This window comes from Haliotis rufescens, unplaced genomic scaffold (genome assembly GCF_023055435.1).
Source record: "Haliotis rufescens isolate VD_foot unplaced genomic scaffold, xgHalRufe1.0.p SCAF_15, whole genome shotgun sequence".
Taxonomy (NCBI): domain Eukaryota; kingdom Metazoa; phylum Mollusca; class Gastropoda; order Lepetellida; family Haliotidae; genus Haliotis; species Haliotis rufescens.
Genome location: NW_025963835.1, coordinates 9,598,802 through 9,621,818, shown reverse-complemented (window position 1 = coordinate 9,621,818; position 23,017 = coordinate 9,598,802). Strand labels below are relative to the sequence as shown.

The window sequence follows — 23,017 nt, the reverse complement described above, 5'->3', positions numbered from 1 at the left end:
TATGGATTTAATCTTCAATAAAAAACATTACTTTTCTATTTACACAAACTTTTATTCGAATGGATGAAACCGAAGCCAGTTGTCACAATATCGATCATTTTTAGCTCACCTGACCTGATAAAAGTCAGATGAGCTTATGTCGTCGTGTGTCTGTCGTAAAGAGCATGTACTCATCAGAACTTACAACACACATGAACCAGAAACTTCATATATTTGTTCAAACTAATGACAACACCCCCAAACTAATCACAACACCCCCAAACTGTCAAGACCCGTGAAGATTCCGGGGTAGAATAGGTCTTCAGCAACCCATGCTTGTCGTAAAAGGCGACTAACGGGATCGGGTGGTCAGGCTCGCTGACTTGGTTTGATGCATGTCATCGATCCCAATTGCGTGGATCGATGCTCATGATGTCAATCACTGGATTGTCTGGTCCAGACTCGATTATTTACAGACCGCCATCACATAGCTGGAATATTGCTGAGTGCGGCGTTAAACAACAAACCATCCAACCAACCAAACTGTTAAATAGTCCGATTTTCAATATGGCCTTTACTATGCCCTATTTGTTAAAAATATAATGAAATTTGGTGCATGTTCCGTTTTTCTATTGCGATATTTTTACTTTAATTTGATCGTTGACCATACTAAAAGCTGAAACTTCATATGGTCATTTCCCAATTATTTTTGTTCAAAATAGCATGAAGTATGGTATATGTGTAGATAGTAGTGGGCTCAAAACACGTTCCGTTTTTTTTCACGTTATTTCACGTTCGAAATTTGTCCGCGATCCTAAATTCTTTCACAGTCCAAATATTTTCTCCTCATAAATTAGACACCACTCGAGCAACAAAGCTGAAACTTCACAGTCTTGCTCCCACTCATAATGACACATGAATTTATGCAACAAGTTTCGAATCCGATGTGCTGTCATCGAAACTTTCCGAAGGCACCACCCACGTTAGGGCTGGACTGATATATATGCGAAATTTAATCAAGAAATATTGAGTGGTCTTCTGGTTCTTAATAATAAAAGATTAAGCCAATACATGGAACACGTTCAATGCTCGACAATGTCGAGAAATGTTAGTGGTGACAATATTACTGGTAGAAATAAACATTCGTTAGAAATCATCCCCCATTCCAAAGATACAGTCAATATTGTGTTTGGTAAAAGTTTTATCTATCTGAGTTACCTTCCGATGTACATACCATGTGTGGCCATTGTGGTGATAATACGAACATTAATAATTGCATAAAGTACATGTTCATTTTTCAGAATGCTTCAAACCTTATAGATTATTCGTGTTTTCTGATATCTTTCATTTCTGATTTGTTCATTTCTAAAATATGTAGCAAAGCAGAATACCACAATGTACCAATGTTTTTTTCACACTTGTCAAACACACAGCATGTCCTCTCCCGTGAAAGTCAGGAAGATTTTGGGGATGAACATCATAGAGAAGAATTCCGTTCAAGGTCACAGCTTGATCAACATAAATCTGATCCGACCAACTTATTATTTACCTTAGGTACAGACAAAAAATCTAATTGTACAAAAAATTACAATTGGCGTTTCAGTGGAAAAGGGGATGACAGAGAGCTCCATCCCACTAAACAAGCTTTGCGAAGGTTTCTACACAGGCTTAGAGCATACTGCTAAATCAAACATAATTTCGATAGATATAAACGACCGCAACATTATATTAAGCCAACTAGATATTACCATTACAGACCGTAAAAGGTCGACATATCATCCATGAAAAGTCACCGAACACCAGCAAAGCATTTTCAAAATGTAATAATCAGGTGATCAAAACCACATCTAAAGCCTGTGGTTTGTTTTAGTTGCTACCATTAAATGTTTGTTGAAGGGAGACAAATCCATACGAATTATGTTAACCACAGTAAGAGTCCGCTTTAACTACTGAATGTAAGTTTCCTTTATCCCCAGTAAGGTGGTCTAGCTATATTTGCTAGTATATAGACTGGTTTTGATTTATACTAACTAACCTTCTGAAAGGTTTGTTTGTTTACTACCAAAGCCGTTATAATTACCTTACCGTTTTACCGTCCTTTAGTGATAGATATTTAATAATGGTCAATTTATTCATATGACTATATGTCACTCTGTGTTCGATATGTTTTCATGTCAAAGATACATTTAAATGATTTGCGTGTATATATGACGCGAGGCGGTTATTAACGCCTAGCTGTACCAACGTCAAGATTTGTCAAGAGTTCTACTCTGCGGGGTCAGGCATCAAAGTTACCTTTTCATGCAAACCCTTTTATGCTTACTCTTTTCGCTAACACCTGACTTTCAGTGATCAATTCATATAATTGTCTCACTGCTATTTTGCCATTTGCGTCCAAAAGATCTGTTTCGTGGATAGACGAGACTGGTTGTTCTTTGGCGTTGACGTTTAATGTTTATGTGCCTCCAAATCACATACATGTATTTGCTATTCACTTTGCTCATATGCCCATAGTCACTGAATATGACTGAGGCAAAATATATTAATAGAAATTAATGTGAAGTAAATTGCGCACTGAGTAGTCTAGGTAATGGGGGTTATGCCGCAACCCCACTGGAGCCAGATTTATATACCTATATCACTACTACAGATGGATTTTTTTATGCAAAAATGATGATCCTATTCAATGATCGTCATGAGACTAATTAAAAGAAACATCAATATTAATCAATAATGGATAAAATTTACTATAGCCCACGAGGATTTTGGAAAGGTATAGGAGCAATAAAAAAATTGACCACTGCGGCTCAGGTATCTAAAGATGTGGCCAAGGATTGGTTAAAGAAACAAGCGATGTGGCAAATATACTTACCGGCACCGAGGTTATATCCCGAGGAAGAAGTTTGATATTTTTACAACGAATGAAGTTCATCAGGCTGACCTCTTGTTTCTTCCCTATGATAAGGTAAGACGCAAAACATATAAATACGCTCTAACCGTAGTGGATGTGGCTAGTAGCTACAAGGAGGCTGAGCCATTAACCTCGAAAGATTCAAAAGAAGTAGCTAATGCACTGAGCCGCATATATAAACGCGGACCACTAAAATGGCCTAAGCTATTTCAAGTAGATCCTGGTCGCGTGTTTATGGGATCATTAACTAAACTGTTAACAAAGCACGATGTCGAAATCAGGCGTGGCGAAAAAGAGGCCCACCGTAGTCAACCTATTGTTGAAAGATTAAACCGGACATTAGCGGAACGTTTGTTTGGCTATCAGTATGGGATTGAAATGAAATCAGATCGATTAAGATCAACCGAATGGGTGACACGATTATCAGCTGTTGTATCAGCGCTGAATAATGAAGTAACAAGATTAATCGGGAAGAACCCATCCAATGCGATTAAAATGAAATCCGTGACTTCCAAATCTTCAGCACCGAGGAGAGGCAAAGAACAAAAACTTCCAGATAGAGTAAGCGTAAGATATTTATACCAGCCCCGGGAACTCGAAGGAGGCCTACGTCGCACAACAGATCTGATTTGGTCCCTTAAGATATATAACATTAGTCGGTTGGTTATGAAAAAAGGAGAGCCTATTCTTTATTATCTTAAAGATGGACCAGGCAGGGCATTTGTAATTTATACCACACCGTCAGAGCGTGTTCATAATCGGCATTGGTTATTTTAGATTCTGTTAAGTTACTATAGAATGATTCAAGGGGTGCTAATTTAGTTTCGTCGAATCTAGACCAATCATCCATATATTCGTAAGGATATACACCTTTTCTTAGCAACAAATGCCGTGTTAACCGATCAGTATATTGATTTGTCATTGCAAAGTCATCGGGATTGTTCGCATTAGCTTAATTGTCCAGGGAAGATAACAGAAATTGTCTATGAATCTAAGCCCATTACTTTGCTTTATTCTAGCTTTCCCATCCTTTTCTGTATAATGTATAGTTTTAGTCAACGAGAATGATATGAACACGTCCCATTTTATTTCTGGAAACCCAAAAGTCCAGAAACTCTACGCTCTTTGCCCAGTCTCGGTTAAAGGTATTTACAAAATTAAACATGCCGTTTTCATGGGAACATACCAAGGAAGAAAAAATGAAAAAAAAATTGTTTAAAAACTCAATATTTAGACTATGTCGCTAATGGGCCTGCCCATGGGCGAAGTCTGGCCCATGGGTAGGCCCATGGGCGAGAATATGTTCCTTTACTTAAAACTCATGTTTTTGTTCCACAAAAACATTTAATGTATTCATTCAAGTATCATGACACAAAATTTAACTCATTTTAACTTAATTCAACGATTTTATAGCGATATTGAAATATTTCGCCCATGGGCGAGAAAAAGGTTTGGCCCATGGGCGAGAATATGTTCCTTTACTTAAAACTCATGATTTTGTTTCGCAAATGCATTAAATGTATTGAAAGAAGTATCATGACACAAAATTTAACTCATTTTAACTTAATTCAACGGTTTTATAGTGATATTGAAATATTTCGCCCATGGGCGAGAAAAAGGTTTGGCCCATGGGCGAGAATATGTTCCTTTACTTAAAACTCATGATTTTGTTTCTCAAATACATTAAATGTATTCATTGAAGTATCATGACACAAAATTTAATGAAAAAATGAAAAAAAAAATGTTCAAAAACTCAATATTTAGATTATGTCGCCCATGGGCCTGCCCATGGGCGAAGTCTGGCCCATTGGTAGGCCCATGGGCGAGAATATGTATCTTTACTCAAAACTCATGTTTTTGTTTCGCAAATACATTAAATGTATTTATTTAAGTATCATGACAGAAAATTTAACTCATTTTAACTTAATTCAACGATTTTATAGCGATATTGAAATATTTCGCCCATGGGCGAGAAAAGGGTTTGGCCCATGGGCGAGAATATTTTCCTTTACTTAAAACTGTTTCGCAAATACATGCAGGTGTTCTTACTATTTTCATGGCACATAATGTAACTCAATTTTACTCAATTCAGCTATTTTACAGATTTATTGAAATATTTCGCCCATGGACGAGAAAAGGTTTTGCCTTCGAAATCCTTGATTATTATATCATGCCAGAGTTCTGAAATTCAGTGACAATGTTGCTGAACAGTAGAATCTGATGGACGTATTGTGCAGAACCTGTTTGACACTATGGGTTCCAGGACCACTAACACTCTGAGCTGAAAAAGTTTGGTCCTAGCCGCACCCAACATCTTTAATGAACCCGGCCTTATCTCTCAAAACGTTTTGGCAGTTTATCATACGAATTCATGTGCGTGTACAACATTAAATTTTAGTTAGTTTCTATTTCATTTCCCATTTTATGACCTGTTGATACATCCCACTTTGCAATTACGTGACAGGTACGCGTGCGCGTATTTAAATGGAAAGAAACTATTCGTCTTTCATTGCATAACGTTTGGCTGAATATCTTACATTCTAACGAAATCTCGAAATAATTATTTAATTACAAGCAGTGTCGAACTGACCAGTAGGAATTATGTTTCAATGCGATTGAGGAAAACGTGAGTGAATATTGTGACACTAAAGCAACTTTTAACTGCATTGTCACTTTTGGTATGAAAATGGTAATAGTTACGAAAAACGTAACAGCCTTCTTATGATAATTCTCATATTCTCATTAGTACGTTGTGTCTAATTACAGTGTCGGCCTTATTTACAGGTGATTCTACAATACTTGTTGTCGGTCAATTACAATCTGCCACACCACGCGTGAATAAACAGTTATCCAGGTGTTGCTGTGGGCAAATACCTAGCCTGTACATGTATATTTTTGTGGATACATGTATTACATAATTTCGTTGATATGTGGATATATTAAGCACCAAGACACAAAAAGTTTATGAAAGATGAATTTGTGCCTTGATATATATATTCAATGCGAACGAAGCTTGTATTTTCTCCGCGATCCTGATGTGTATCATCGTTTAATTGGTCATTCATTAAAAGTATGTTGTGAGGCGATATCAAAGGAGCCGCTCAATATACACAGTGTCGTCCGTTTCGCGTGAACTAACACCCTACCCTGTCAGTAAGAGTTATGTAATCGGTACACAAATATATTTGGTGCGATGTCAGTGTGGAAGGAGTTTGAATTACGTCCGCCAGTGGCCGTATAGTACCAATCAACAAGGCCAATGCCGTACTAATAACCTAGTGACTCGCGTAACAACGGCTGTCAATATGTCTGCTACATCTACCATACCATCATCCCTGTCACAACTGGCGTATTAACGGTTTATTCAAAAAATTATTGTAGAAATGTCGTTACCAGACTAACGTACGTCGTATTCAGTCCTCAACTGGATGTCACATTCCTTATATCAGTTAACAGCCCTGTTTGTGAAAATATTTACTAGACATAAGATTTAAAGACTAATAAAATCAATTGTAAGACCGCATAGACCATAAAACCGAATAAAATATGTCTTGGTATCATCTCTTGTGTATTAGATGATGGCAATGACCGGAAATGTTATAACGTTAGATTAAGAAGGAGAAACATTAAAGTGTTTTACAATACTTGGAAACATGAGCAATAAGATGTAGCAACATAAACATGCATGGAATAGGGAAAAAGGATGAAAACAAATTTTTAAAAAAGGATTTTAATACAAAATTATCGAACTAAATAACTTGCCTGAACAGAAGGGGTACCCAAACTTGTTTGACAGTTATTCGTGTGTTGTAGACTGTCGAATGGGACTCATGTGTGTACGTAGGGTACGCATATCTATTGCAAGTTTTAGTACTCATACACTTTCTCTTTTTGTGTTTTGTTTGTTTGTTAGTTGTATAACGCCACACTTGACAATATTTCAGCTGTATGACGGCTTTCTGTAAATAATCGAGTCTGGACCAGACAATCCAGTGATTGACATCATGTGCATCGATCCACGCAATTAGGATACGATGACATGCATCAACCAAGTCAGCGAGCCTGACCACCCGATCCCGGTAGTCGCTTCTTACGACAAGCGCTGTCGCCCTTTTACGCCAAGAATGGTTTGTTGAAGAATTTCACGGGTCTATTGAATGCAGGGATTTGTGTAAAGACATTCAGACAGCATACAATGCCAACTAAAAATTTTTACTCAGTGTCTCTGCAAAGTAATATAGTACGGTACTTAGAGTACATGTGAGATTATACTCAGATTAGGGAGATGTTTAATCCATATAACGTGTTATTATTCTACCTAACAATGTATTTAATGAAATGAATGCAAAACAAACTCAACGGCTAAAAGTTAAAATTGAAAAAACTACCCCTAGTCTTGACTAATAAAACAACTGCAACCCGACACAGATTAAACGCAACTTACAAACACAATCATAATCTGGTTAGTCTGTATCACTCAACGAGGCCGCTTACTCTGCCCACAGTATGACAGTATTGGGCAGTTCAGTAATTAGGAGCCAAAACCAGGCAGGTACGCTGGTCACACTTGACTGGTCTGACTGATGATTAGGTCGTCTGACAATTGGGAGTGAACCATAGCAAGTAGTATCTGCGAAACTATTTGCTCCTTTTATGGGACCGATTAGTTTTATGACCATGGGCCTCGGCACAAGCGTGGTGTTGGAAGACAAGTTATACATGTACATCCGATATGGTGACTGTTTTTCGCTATTCATATTCTAAATACATTCATAATACCACAACATTTTAGTACTCCTTGAAACTTTACAATCACTTCAATATGTACAATAGATTGAACGAGAACACTTGATATATTGCAGATTATTAAATCATTGTCTCTATTATCAGCCGCTACGTTTGTATCGTTTGCATTGTACAAAGAAATATTTTATCTGTCCTTTTGCAGATTTAGCCTCATAATGTGCTCATTCGAATTAGGAACGAAAATAATTGCTTATCATGAGTATATATGATACAGTTAAAAGTTACTTGTACACTGTAGATGTATTCACTTTAAAGTCGCATACGACCTTCGCGAGCGAGTTGAATGATCCAGGTATATTGGAACGAAGTCTAGAAAGGGTTATAAAGTTTTGTATTTGGTAATGTGTAGGTTTGTTAAATATAAATTTTTAAATTCCTTTTATTTCAATATGTAAAAACATAACTATGCGCTTAAAAACAGAGCTGACTTGATGGGAGATAGCCACCTCAGATTGTCTGTTGGACACGGTTTAACCTTACTGTGTCCTCACCCTGGTTGTTGTTACCGTTGTTATAAGGGATTAAGAGTAACGGCTCATTGCATTTTTGGTTACAGTCTGTATCACTAAAGTGGACATGTGCAGGTGAACTCTGTTCAATTAGTATATGAAATGCCCCAAAATGTGAACTCCAGACAATAATAACCTGAGGGTAAATCCACGTGCGTCTGCCTTTCCCCTCGTTCACCTTCGAAATCCTTGATTATTATATCATGCCAGAGTTCTGAAATTCAGTGACAATGTTGCTGAACAGTAGAATCTGATGGACGTTTTGTGCAGAACCTGTTTGACACTATGGGTTCCAGGACCACTAACACTCTTAACTGAAAAAGTTTGGTCCTAACCGCACCCAACATCTACAAGTTTGTAAGCTTGTAGACATCATTAAGAAGTAATTAACAGTCCCATGCTGAGACCTTTCTCAAAATTCAGACCGGTGGCAGGCTGCCAACAAAGAGAAGAAAATATCGCAACCCCAACACGAGTGTGCTCAGTCAAACAATGAACTCACGACCGACAGAAAACAACTCCAGTTGAGTATGCCGATGCTGTATCTCAGCCGTGTTGGCCTGAAAATTTAAACATGCTAATTAAATCCAAAATCGTATAATTATTTTTAATAGAAACCGTATCTTAATTTGTTCTTGAACTGCATCATATCGTGTATTTCATCTGTATATGTGTAATGTGTATATGTATCAATGACTACACTTATACCGCATATTCTGCAACAGACTATAATTAATCACCTTATTATTGTCTCTCCATTTTCCATGGCTGACTGCACTAATACCCTTTTAACAGTAGACACCGATATCAGTATACATGTAGGCTTTTTGTTCAAAAAGGAATATGCAGGAAATTATATGTAACAATTAACTGTGTACTAATTACATGTTTGAATGTTATCAGTTTTACGTTCTGAGATACAGTGATGTAAGCATCTTCTAAAATCTTCTAAAAATATAATAAAATACAAAACTCTCTGCCGTAATTTTTTGTGGAAATCATTCGATCAAGTAAAAATGACTGCGTGACAAGACGAATCAACTATTTATACCCGATAAAAGAAACTGCCGTATTTTAGGAACAGTGCTATAACAAGACATTTGAAATTTCTAACAAGCAGATACATTTGAGACAGTGACTAGACTACAGGTTCGTAATCCGTATCAATCAAAGGTGTAAAAAAACTGAAAATCATATCTGTCGGAGACCTACCAAATTACCAAGTTTTATCATGACTATATTTATTTCAATGCAAATACTTTAGTGATACATTTTTTAGAGGAGAGGGCATACACACAAGTATATTGCTTCCGTGTGTGAATGCAGGTTGTACTTGGTATCTCAGTTCTCAGTTTCATACCGGTTGTATAACTGAATTTGTAATTACTTGCTATTCGTCAGTTTACAACACACATAACACGGTCAAACAATTTTAGGCACCGCTTTTGCGAGTTATTTAGTACAATAATGTTTTATTAAAATCTATTTCAATTTGTTTTCACAATTTTCCCTATTGACAGTCGTTGTTACGTGCGTCACTAGGTAATTAGTACGGATTGACCTTGTTTATTGTTTCTATACTTTGAGGATTTCTGTGGCAAGTGGCGGACGTAATTCAAACTCCTTCCGCACTGACACCGCATCAAATATATTTGTGGACCGATTACATAACTCTAATGGACAGGGTGGGGTGGTAGTTCACCGGACGACACTGTGTATATTGGGCGGCTCCTTTGATATCTCCTCCAAACATACGTTTATAGAATGACCCCATTAAACGATGATACACATCTCGATGAATATATCAAGGCACTAATTCATCTTTCATAAACATTTTTTTGTCTTTGTGCTTAATATATCCACATATCAACGAACATTTGTAAAACATGTATCCTAAAAAAAATAAACATTTTCAGGCTAGGTATTTGCCCACAGCAACACCTGCATAACTGTTTATTCACGCGTGGTGTGGCAGATCGTAATTGACCGAGAGCAGGTATTGTAGAATCACCTGTAAATAAGGCCGACACTGTAATTAGATACAATGTACTAATGAGAATTATCATAAGAAGGCTGTTGTTTTTTCTGAACTGTTACCATTTTCATACCAAAAGTGACAATGCAGTTAAAAGTTGCTTTAGTGTCACAATATTCACTCACTTTTTCCTCAATCGCATTGAAACATAATTCCCACTGGTCAGTTCGAAACCGCATGTAATTAAATAATTATTTCGAGATTTCGTTAGAATGTAAGATATTCAGCCAAACGGTATGCAATAAAAGACGAATAGTTTTTTTCATTAAAATACGCGCACGCGTACCTGTATATTGCATACCTAGTGTCACGTAATTGCCCAGTGTGATGTATCAACGGGACATAAAATGGGAAATGAAATAGAAACTAACTAAAATTTAATGTTGAGGAATAACTCCAATGAATTGGTGTACACGCACATGAATTCGTATGATAAACTGTCAAAACGTTTTGAGAGGTAAGGCCGGGTTCATTAAAGATCGCTACAATATGTAAAACAGGTGAAATTTGTAGAACTAAAGGAAACATCCAACCAAATGCCCTTTTTAAATAGTAATGTAATGATATAATATAAAGTATATTTCACATGATACAATATACTTTGCAAACAGTTAATTGATGCTTGAAAGGGACTGACGAAAACATGGGCGAAATATTTTAATAACGCCGTAAAATAGTTGAATTAAGTAAAAATTAGTTAAATTTTGTGTCATGATACTTCAATAAATACATTTAATGTATTTGCGAAACAAAAACATGAGTTTTGAGTAAAGGAACATGTTCTCGCCCATGGGCCTGCCCATGGGCCAAACCTTTTTCTCGCCCATGGGCGAAATATTTCAATATCGCTATAAAATCGTTGAATTAAGTTAAAATGAGTTTAATTTTGTGTCATGATACTTCAGTGAATACATTTAATGTCTTTGCGAAACAAAATCATGAGTTTTAAGTAAAGGAACATATACTCGCCCATGGGACAAACCTTTTTCTCGCCCATGGGCGAAATATTTCAATATCGCTATAAAATCGTTGAATTAAATTAAAATGAGTTAAATTTTGTGTCATGGTACTTGAATGAATACATTAAATGTATTTGCGAAACAAAAACATGAGTTTTAAGTAAAGGAACATATTCTCGCCCATGGGCAAAACCTTTTTCTCGCCCATGGGCGAAATATTTCAATATCGCTATAAAATAGTTGAATTAAGTTAAAATGAGTTAAATTTTGTGTCATGATACTTCAATGAATACATTTAATGTATTTGCGAAACAAAATCATGAGTTTTAAGTAAAGGAACATATTCTCGCCCATGGGCCTGCCTATGGGCCAAACCTTTTTCTCGCCCATGGGCGAAATATTTCAATATCGCTATAAAATAGTTGAATTAGGTTAAAATGAGTTAAATTTTGTGTCATGATACTTCAATAAATACATTTAATGTATTTGCGAAACAAAATCATGAGTTTTAAGTAAAGGAACATATTCTCGCCCATGGGCCAAACCTTTTTCTCGCCCATGGGCGAAATATTTCAATATCGCTATAAAATCGTTGAATTAAGTTAAAATGAGTTAAATTTTGTGTCATGATACTTGAATGAATACATTAAATGTATTTGCGAAACAAAAACATGAGTTTTAAGTATTAAGGAACATATTCTCGCCCATGGGCCTACCCATGGGCCAGACTTCGCCCATGGGCAGGCCCATGGGCCACACTTCGCCCATGGGCAGGCCCATGGGCGACATAGTCTAAATATTGAGTTTTTAAACAATTTTTTTTTAATTTTTTTCTTCCTTGGAATGTTCCCATGAAAACGGCATGTTTAATTTTGTAAATACCTTTAACCGAGACTGGGCAAAGAGCGTAGAGTTTCTGGACTTTTGGGTTTCCAGAATTAAAATGGGACGTGTTTATGTATTTTTCCATATTATTAGGAATGCATGTTAAGCCGCCGTCGGTCTTTGAGATAGCTTGCATGATGAGATGAGAATCATATGCTCTAAGGTTGTGAAACACAACGGGGATGGGTATTGTTTGAGAATTCATTTTTAGTTTCAAGTTACACTCGTAACGGAATCAACATTGAGGGGTTTATTACAAATATGACAACTCGTTGACTTCTTATAGGCCGTCCAATCATCCCTCGTCATACACATGGGTTTCTTACGCGATAGATTTTTCCCGATTATTCTCTCTTTGCATTGTAGATATTCTAGGAACTTTCCCGCTGCATCGGGACCTCTGTAAATCACGGGCGGGTTTGTTTTCCCATCATACCTTACAACTATATATCCAAACCCACAAGGAATATGTTCTTGAGTTTTGTACATAAAACTACAATCAGTATTGTGTTTGTATTTTCTATAGGTTTGATAAGTGCTTGGAAGTCGGCGTAAATTATGTACGGTACTGACATTTTATTACAATAATGTTCAAATTTTAATATTTTTTTTCCCTCTTTTGGCATATCGATCATGATAGCAATCTGTCCAAAATCTCTGCAGTCTTCTTTATGCGCTTCTAATAGATCTTGTCTGCTGTACCCATTTAGGCATCTTTCGCAGAAATATTTCTTTTCCTTATGGGTTGTTCGATCGTATAAAACCCTGCTTAAAGTCTTTATCCATCTTTTTCGATCAGAAATGAATTGATGCTGGGAATATGTTCTGGGGCGGAGCTTATCCTGTGTAGAACTTTCTTTCACTTGAGCTTTGAGTTCTCTAACAGTCTGGGGTTTGTTGTATTCCAAACCGAGTGAATCAATCAATTCAGCTTTTCTCATTCAAAATGACCATGTAGACCACATTGTTTTGCCAAAGCCTTCAACTCTCTGACAAAAACCATTGTGATTTAATGGTATATGCAAAATGAGTCAAATCTCTTAATGGTTGTTTTTCATATATCTAAACACATATTCTACCCAACCTATTCCTCTCGTTGATGTAATCTCTCTTCCTAGCGTAAATAATCTGGTTCCTGACCCTATCAGCACCGTGTTTCTTACATAAACAATAACGACCTTTGACCCCTATCCAACATACAGAACAAACGTAATTTAGATTTCCCTGTCTGATGTAATAAGAGTGAATCCCAAAGTAAATACCCGCACAACGTCGGCTGCATTGAATCGGCTTCCCCATGAGTGTAAATCTGCACAGATTCATGGTTATACATCTATCATATGATTTGTCTAAATGCAAATCAAATCTCCACTGGTTAGCTATCATTGTCATCGCAATTTATAGATTAGTTGATACGTAATAGATCATAGCTTATGTGTAGCTAAAAATAGTCAACAGTCAGCCCGACATAGCTGAACAGCCAATCAGCGCTATTTATAGCTGAGTAGTCAGGGTTATTATTAATGTCTGATACGCAATAGAACATAGCTAAATATGGACACACCAGTCAATCCAAAAACTCCAAACGCTATATCGCGGTTTTTTCTGAGCCTCTGACGGTGTATAAAACTGACTTATTGTTGGTCTCGGTATTGGGTCAAGTTTCTTTCCATAAACAAGAAAGTATTTGTGCATGGCAGATTCAACATTCTTAAACATTTGAATTGAATGCCCCTCTTTACGCAGTTCATCATTAATAAAATCTAATCTTAACATCCTATTTTGGGTCCATTGTGACTTGGCTGTTTCGAGTTGTTCTAATGCTTTATTATGTCGTTTACGCTCCTCTCCTCTAATACTAGAAAATAAATAATTACTCCCCAAAAAAGCTAAAACATTTACAATAGCTCCACCGACCATCATCGCAATTGTTGCCATATTCAAATGTTTATATGAATATAAAATATTCAAATGTTCAATAATATAAAATATTCAAATGTTTAATTACTTCATTATGTCTTCTGGGATAAGCCCTTGTTTTATGAGCATATCTTTTGTAGCCATTGCCAATCCTATATGAAGAATCATCATACCGATATCATAACCATTAAAATCTAGCTTGGGTGGTGTGGTTTCAGTAATCAGCCATACGGGCATAGCTAATGGCCAAGCCGCTGACCACCGCTGAATGATACGTTGCATTTACCAACATTTTACCGTCTGTAACTGGAGTAGTCATTGCTATTATAACATTATATGAGCGCTTAACTCAACTTGTTGTTGTGATTGGACAATCGGGGCTGACGTTTTCTTTTCTCCGGCCATATAAAACAACCATACCGCCGCTATAGCAACAACCCTTAGTGCATAGGGAACCCAAGTTTTAATCGGACGACTTTGTTCAATATTTGAATTATCTATTAGTTTTGCCTTCCTCGCTAGCGCACCCTTCCTACCAGCTGCGACTTTTCGAGGATTTTTAGTTACTCTGGCTTCTTGTGCAATCACTGGTATTTCCTCGTTCACTTATGGTGATTGTGTTTCCACAATCTGTGGTGCAATCCCTTATGTTTCCTCGTTCACTTGTTGTGCAGTCGGGGTTTGTACTTGTTGTTGCGTCTCCACAATCAGAGTCTCCATTATAAGTAAGTGGGCACTCATGTTCAAATAGACAATACCTAACTGTTATTAAAGCGGTGGTTACGGGCGCTAAGAACATTCCATATCTATGATAAAACTCACAGCTTACTGCGCTTATAGCGTGTTCAATGAAAGGGTCTTTCTCGGGAGATTCGCATATATACATGCGACGTTTTCTTTTCTCCGGCCTTATAAAACAACCATACCGCCGCTATAGCAACAACCCCTAGTACATAGGGAACCCAAGTTTTAATCGGACGACTATGTTCAATATTTGAATTATCTATTAGTTTTGCCTTCCTGGCTAGCGCACCCTTCCTACCAGCTGCGACTTTTCGAGGATTTTTAGTCACTCTGGCTTGTTGTGCAATCGCTGGTATTTCCTCGTTCACTTATGGTGATTGTGTTTCCACAATCTGTGGTGCAATCGCTTGTGTTTCCTCGTTCACTTGTTGTGCAGTCGGGGTTTGTACTTGTTGTTGTGACTCCACAATCAGAGTCTCCATTATAAGTAAGTGGGCACTCATGTTCAAATTGACAATACCTAACTTTTATTAAAGCGGTGGTCACGGGCTCTAAGAACATTCCGTATCTACAATAAAACTCACAGCTTACTGCGCTTATAGCGTGTTCGATGAAAGGGTCTTTCTCGAGAGATTCGCATATATACATGCGATGTTCTGCTTGGATAGGAAGAAACATAATAGCTACGACTGTGTATAGTTGTAACATAGCCGACCCTATTGTTTTAGTCATGGTAGCTCCCAGTCTAGACTCATAACGCGCGTACAGTTTTTTAATTTCTTCATCGGTCATGTTATCAATTTTTTCAGTGGTATAATTTTCCCCCAAATATTGGGAACATTTTCCACCAGCTACCAAAGCCGCGAGTCTTTCTCTATGTTTATCTGTATGTTTATCTGTATGTTGATCTACATGTTGATCAGGTTCTTTGAGCATTTGTTTGATGAGTTCATCGCATTCCATAATGTAATACCTAAGGATATATCTAAGTATAACATAATAAAATATGGCATATCCAGTACAGCCCGAAATAATAAACTGTTGTAAAAGAATGAGGATTTTCAAACCACATCATTACATATTAACCGCTAATATTCAATTTATCGTATTTTTGCTTTATTTTTGCTATATTTGCTAAAATTTGCTATATTTTTGCTCAGCAGTTGCTATATTTTTCCTTAGCAGTTGCTATAATTTTGCTGAGCAGTTGCTATTTTTGCTATATTTTTGCTAAGCAATTGCATAAGCAGCTGGTTGTTCGGTTTTTAATACGAGTTTACAGTGCTTTGTTTCTGCTAACAGTTTTCTGACTTTATCTCGCTCGAGCTTGGTAGAAATAACATCATTTTCGCGTAGACATTCCTCAAATGAATCTCGATCATACAATGAAACAGGGCTACCCATTTGGTCTGCTCTCTGAGATCTTTCATGACAGAGTTGTATTTTTAGTAAGTACCCAAACGCTATGTTCCGTATGCCTACCGGAGAATGCTAAATATTAAAGCATATCTTTCTTTTTGGTTTGTTCTTTACTCGCACTGCAGTTGATTCTCCTTTGTATTTTTCATGAAATACTCGTAAACAGTCTTGTAAACAATCGCCCAGATCAACTTTGTACACCCCGGGATCATTCATTACTCAATCTCTCGATAGGTATGTTTTATAAACGTTTATAGTCGCGCACAGAATAATAATATGGTAGAAAGCATCCCGATAATGACTTTGTAAAATATCTAGATTAAAAGGTGTTTTTCCACAACCCGTTTGCACGCAGATGATAGCGAAGAGCGGTTCTATAGGTTAAAGATTATTAATAGATCGCTTGCACGAATCGTCCATTCTGTATATTAAGTTGCGCATCAATAATCACGTACAAATATCAGCTTAATTTACCAGCCGCTTCCTGGAGCTTCGTTATGGGCATAGTAACACCCTCGCTAGCATTTTCTATTCTCCGCCCACTACAGTGTAGTTTGTCATCGTCCGTGGTTCGCATGTCGAGCCATAGTGCATACTTCGTGGTAAGGAATTCAGCCATCGATACATCCCCGAGAGACAGATCTTTCACGACAGTGTTAACTTCAGGGCTTTGTTTTATAGAAGGGAGTTTTTTAATCTCATCCCACTGTTGATATGCTCGCATGCCTTGACTATAAAGATGATTAGGCACGCCCGTGATAGTCAATTCTACTTTTGTAATCTTGGGGTTGTAGAACTTCTAAGTATCTCTTGCAAATGCATCAGAGGGGTCCTCGAACAACATTAAAATACCCTTCAACGATCTAGCGGGGACGTTTAAATTGATATTCCACACTGTATCTCTTTTGTTCCTGGTGATCTTTCGGTGTTGAAGCATGTGATCGTACAAAATGGCTAAACTTCCGGTATACTGGTTACGAATTTGTCTGGCTAATTCAGGATCTGTTATCATATCATACTCCAGTGAGTATAGTGGGCACTCATAGCTATTTAGCCGTTTCATCCCCAGTCATTTTGATTACTCTGCTGTAGTCATTAAAAGTGAGTTCGTATTCTAACCTATCACCTAGGGATGCTTGATAAAAGGGCATGAATCTTGTAATTCAAAGTCGAGAGGAATATAGAATCGGTTAACTAATGCATCAGCAACAGCCTTATCTTCTACAACGGTACTATCACCACTAGAAGCACCCACACGCAGTCTCAATGTGTTCTGATTACAAACAGCTTGGTATTGTAAGTTTTCCCGTTCTTTAGTGGTTCTCCAGAGATCCATGTAACAGAAGTATACATCGCTGTCGTCAATATTCAAAACTTCATTGCCGCTAATTTCAATCATGATTTTCTTAACAATCGCATGACCTATGTTCTGAACGACCTCCCTGTTAACGTCGACAGAATTTAAAATAATTGTAAATGACAGTCGGGCAGTTCCCAGAACTAACACATCGTGAGCTCCGAGATTAGGAAAGCAAACCAGAAGGGTTTGATTCTGATCAATGGTTCTCGGGTTATTAGTTATAGTTACAGACTGGCGAATTGCTTTGACCCTAATGGTTCTCGAAGTCTACGTTGTGGGTTTAACTTGCGTCCGTATTGCGAAGACATTGTTATATTGAAAAAATGTAACCTTATGTTTAATTTAAAAATGGATGATTTTAATCTAGATAACCTAACTGATACAAGTACAATCGAAGAGGGTACTGATGAAACCAGGTTTATGAATCTTAACGATAAACTTTTGCAATCAACCGTTAATGATTATTACGATGCCTTAAAAGAAAGTCCTACTGGTCGTGACTATTCAAAGTTTACGATAGAAAGTAAAGGAATATTGTGACTGCATGGCTGTCCGGATATTGATCTTATGAATTCTCGTACTCGTAAGGCCCTAGCCTTATCTACGATAGCCGTTAAACATGGCATCAACACTGTTCGTGATGAATTAGGTTTTGTAGACTACTAACGAGAAAAACTTTCTGCAAAGAATACCAAGGTTCTTCAGCCTGTGCGAACTTAACTCGGTAACATAGATAAAGAAAATTTGGAAGAAAGCTCGCTAATTCCATGTTACAGGTACCATCCTCGGAGTTCACTATTAGGGAATTACGAGGCCTTGACAAGGCAATGCAAACAATGCGGGAAGAACTCATGAATAATATAGCCAAGCTATCTGAACTCGACAAGCATATAGCTTATGAGATAACAAAACTTGAACAGGCGGGCGATGAATTCAGTAGACGCCGCGTTGCTGAAAGATTGCATAACTTAGAAGAGGAAAGATTGGCCCGCCTCGAAGCAGCTTCGAGTAATAGAAAGGCATTTCGTTCGAGAAACTATCGATCAAGTCCTCAACGATGATGCCACACTGGCCGGTAAAATTAAAACATTGTTCAGAGAACAGGGGATAACCATTGCCAGTATTTTAACCGCATTTGGATATATTATGACTCTCGCGTTAGCTGGTGGCAGCGGAGGTGGCACACCACCTAGTGATAAAAATGGTGTAAAAGAGTGGATAAAAATGCATTTAAAAGCATTAGGAGAAGCACTGGGAAAGCTCACTGGGAAAGCCGCATCTGCACTTCCCGGTATAATACACTGCAAACACGAAAACGTCGTTTTTTTCCGTATATGGTCATTGGACGGAAAAACGACGTTATTTGGACGTTTTCAAACCATCGTTTTTCCGTCCAAATAACGTCGTTATTTGACATCGGAATTTACTGGGAGAGAACGATAGCGTTAAGCTCCTCCCTTTCTTGATTGACATTGTCAATCAAGCAACAGCGTCTACCGGTATTTCTACTTCTCGGTTTTCATTGGTCAGTCCCCGCGTGTTAGATTACAGGCCCGCGTTTGACGCAGCACTCGAAGCGCTTAGCGGAAGTATTGAAATCAATCGTTCTGCGCATGCGGATTACTTAATGCCTTGACCAAATTTTCCGTTCTGTGCATGCGCGATTTCGCGTATTGTTTCCTAGATTTAATGTCACCACTATTTGACAATGGTTCATAAACACAGTCACGTGAAGGTTCGGAATCGTGACGAGTAACTCCATTTAAATTGAAGAGTATCCCCAGTGATATGGGAGATTCCAAGATGAAACTATTCTATGGCTATCTAGGCTGCCACCCAAACAGATCTAAACGGGACCCGATAGCTTATTGTATGCTATATAGTCATATGGAAGTGGACAAGAACTATACATTGTATTCCGGCCGATTGTTCTTGCATTTACTTATAAGTCAGGAAAATGGACTTAAAAGGGGAGTTGACGAATGTAATTATTTTAATTATTAAATGTTGCCTATACACTAATCTGGACGAACTTCTCATTGTTCTGTTTATGTCATCCTATATACTATTAGTATGTTACCGTTCTAAAGTCAACCTCTCACATAACATTATATTGTTCATAGTATCAAAGTTTCATCAACAATATCAAGAGCAGCGATTTAAACCACTGAAACACCCAAGGCTGTTATCAAGCGCTAGTGCAGACGTGATGCATCGTAAAAACTGTATCGTGATGTCTTCAGAAATACAATTATACTACGAGATAGTACGGCTAACGCTGACTCACCGGTGGAACAAAGACAATATCGCTAATACAGATATAACGTATTTGAATGTTAATACTAAAGACAAAGAGTCATTATTTTTGTAGTGACGATATAACACGTATACACGTTTATTGTTAACTTTCATCAGTTTTGCTCTTCATTTTAATAACTTTGTTTCCACATATATATGTAGCATACCCGACAAGCATGTCATACATAATTATGGGGCAGTTTTCAATCTTGTACTGACTTACTCTGGTGTTAATGAGCGAAGTTTATTGGCTTGTGTGTAAAACCCCCTTTTTCTGGTAATCCTATTATTACTTAGTTTATTTCTATCTAATGACATCCTGTACTCTGGATCATGGCTCCGTGACTATCCATAACAATTAAGATGAACATTCAGTTCAAGTAAATGAATGAGTTTGTTTTGACGCTACAGTCAGTCAAAAAACCAATGCTGTGAGGTTTGATAACACACTTCTACCAGGTCGAACATCGTGGATCTTCATTTTCTGCCTAAAGAGAATCATAGTTCATATGCTAATACCCTCCCACTCAAGATGACCTTACTTGTTGCTAAATCTATCATCTATCCCCCCAATCTCACCCCCACGCCACCCCACCCGCCCACACACCCCACCCGCACGCACGCACGCACGCACGCACACACGCATACACGCACACGCACACACAAACACACACACACACACACACACACACACACACACAAACTACTGACCTAAATAACCTGGACAGGAAATACTGCTGATAGCCTCTGGTCAACTCAGCCGCGCCACCGCAGAATGTTCGTCCAACTCTGCAGGGGGCATTCTCAGTGGCTTCAAACGCGCTGAAATGTTTTCGCCTTGCATCCAAGATGCCGGACAAGTGAAATCGTATAAAATTTGGCTATTTTAGGTCCTATCTCTTTTTTGATTACCCAATACAGTCAATTCATAGTTACACGGTTGTGAAGAAGCTTACAACTTCATAAGACTTATTCATCTCATTCCTAAAAAGCTACTCGCGCTCACATAAAGTTGTAGTTATTATGTCACTGTTTTATTTCTGTAAAAAATATATTACATGTTCAACAATAACAATTAAGATGAACATTCAATTTCCGATATAAGTAAATGAATAAGTGTGTTTTACGCCACAATCAGTCAAAGACCAACGTTGTCCGGTCTGATGACACACAATCTACCAGGTAGCACATTGTGTACACCCTATCCCCATTGAAGTCTCCACTGTGGGTATTCCTGGGGACGAAAAGGCCCCATGTACCTAGGAATTTCATCAATACATTCATGCGCGGCATTCTCTGCCTAAAGAAGATCATATAGTTAACATGCTAATCCAACTCGAACTACCATCCCGCTCAAGATGAATGTTTTATGTAACATCCAACAGGCCCACATTTACGCACGCACGCACGCACGCACGCGCACACACATATTTGGATTTACCAATCCCTGAATTGAGAAGACGTGCGTTACGAAGCTCCTCCAAGTCATCATCAATATCCGTATATGTCTGTGATATCATTACCCATCCAAAGCCGAATATACATTTATTGTGTTTTCTTGACAACAAATGTTATAATTGGGATAACACTTTCTGAGTAAAGTACAGATTCTCGTACTTTCTTGGGTTGAGTCCCGTCCGGGATTTGAACCCACACTGTGAACACAAAGTTGGCGATCTAACCCAGCCACCGAACCAAAAATGTTATTCCAGATGACGTATACTTTGTGTACTCCTCTGACAAGAGAAAAATGGCACGGCTTCTATGACCGAAAGCTTTGAACCAGCAATGCCTTTAAGAAAGTGGTCAACAGTAACACACATTATATTTGGATACTACTTTCTCAGTAAACTACATATTTTTAGGGTGGAGATAATAGACGTTGATGGTTGATTATCAATGGACAAATTAAAGCCAAAACTTAACTTATGAATGATTGGTAATGGGAAATGGACAATGGGCAAACGGGAGGCGGGGTAATCAGAGCCATGCCAGTTATCTGTTGGCTTCCCTTGTTGCGTTCCCTTCTTTGCTATCTTTTTACTTTTGTTGTTCTTACAGGTACAAAATATGTTCTCTGCCTCATAGCATTTAATAACATGCACCTGATGAAGGAGAAAGTATATATTCCGAAACGCAGTGTTCCTCCGTTGACATCCATAAATATTTTTCCTTGTGTGTATCAGTTCTTAATGCCCTTCAAAGACTCAATCTAGCTTTGTTTTTAAATGTGGTGATATTTGCGTAGAATATGATATGGTCATGCCTATATACATTTGGGTCTTTGTCTACATAAGCATTTAGACATACAATTTAAAGCTAAGGACATTGCTAATTCTGCAGGCATGAAGTACACGTCATAGCAAGCTGTGATCTTTATTCATACTTTAGATATTCGTAATGGAGATCTGTAACCGAAGTTTACCGTAATCTTCCGCAACTCTCACCTCCTGACCAGTTGAACGTCTTAGTGCATGCTGATGCCATTGTAAAATTCCAGGCTGCCCCTCTTTCTGTGATGTTTTGACGGATGAAATCTATTGCGTTATAATAATCTCTGTTTGCTGATATATAATATGTACATGTTGTAAAATATTTACGATATTTTAAACGTGTAATTCGATGCATATGCAATGCAATGTGAACATAAGTGCGGATGCACAAAGGCGGTTATAGTCATAGTTATACTGCGATGGATGTAGGGTAATGGTAGGGGGGTGTATGTATGTATGAAAGCACGAATACCGATACATGAGGGCGGATATAGTTGTAGTTCGATGGATGTTGGGGAATGGTGGGAGGATAGATTATGTATGAAAGCATGCGCATGGATCCATGATGGCTGACGTAGACATAATGGTGGGGAAAGAAGAATGTGATGTATGTGTGTGTGTGTGTGTGTGTGTGTGTGTGTGTGTGTGTGTGTGTGTGTGTGTGTGTGTGTGCGTGTGTGCGTGCGTGCATGCGTGCATGCTTTGTGATACGAGGGTTGGCGAACATGTTGTCAGATGATTGTGTGAGTAAGTTAAGTGGTTGAGGATGTGGCAGGTATGAGTATTGGTACATGCAGACTTGGGGTTGGGGGACTGGGTGTGCCTGTACTGAGGTCTTTTGTTTCACTCACTTATAGTGTTTTCTTTCACTCAAATACTGTTTTACGCATTTTAATGACTGAAACTGTTGTGACTCAAA

The 23,017-nt window shown here is 37.9% G+C and overlaps 1 protein-coding gene across 4 annotated transcripts in view; it reads right to left on the bottom strand.

Annotated features, from left to right (window-relative positions):
* LOC124147146 (solute carrier family 13 member 5-like) overlaps positions 1–23,017 on the bottom strand; it is a 168,609-nt gene that overhangs the window by 119,932 nt on the left and 25,660 nt on the right. The gene's annotated exons all lie outside the window — the stretch shown is intronic.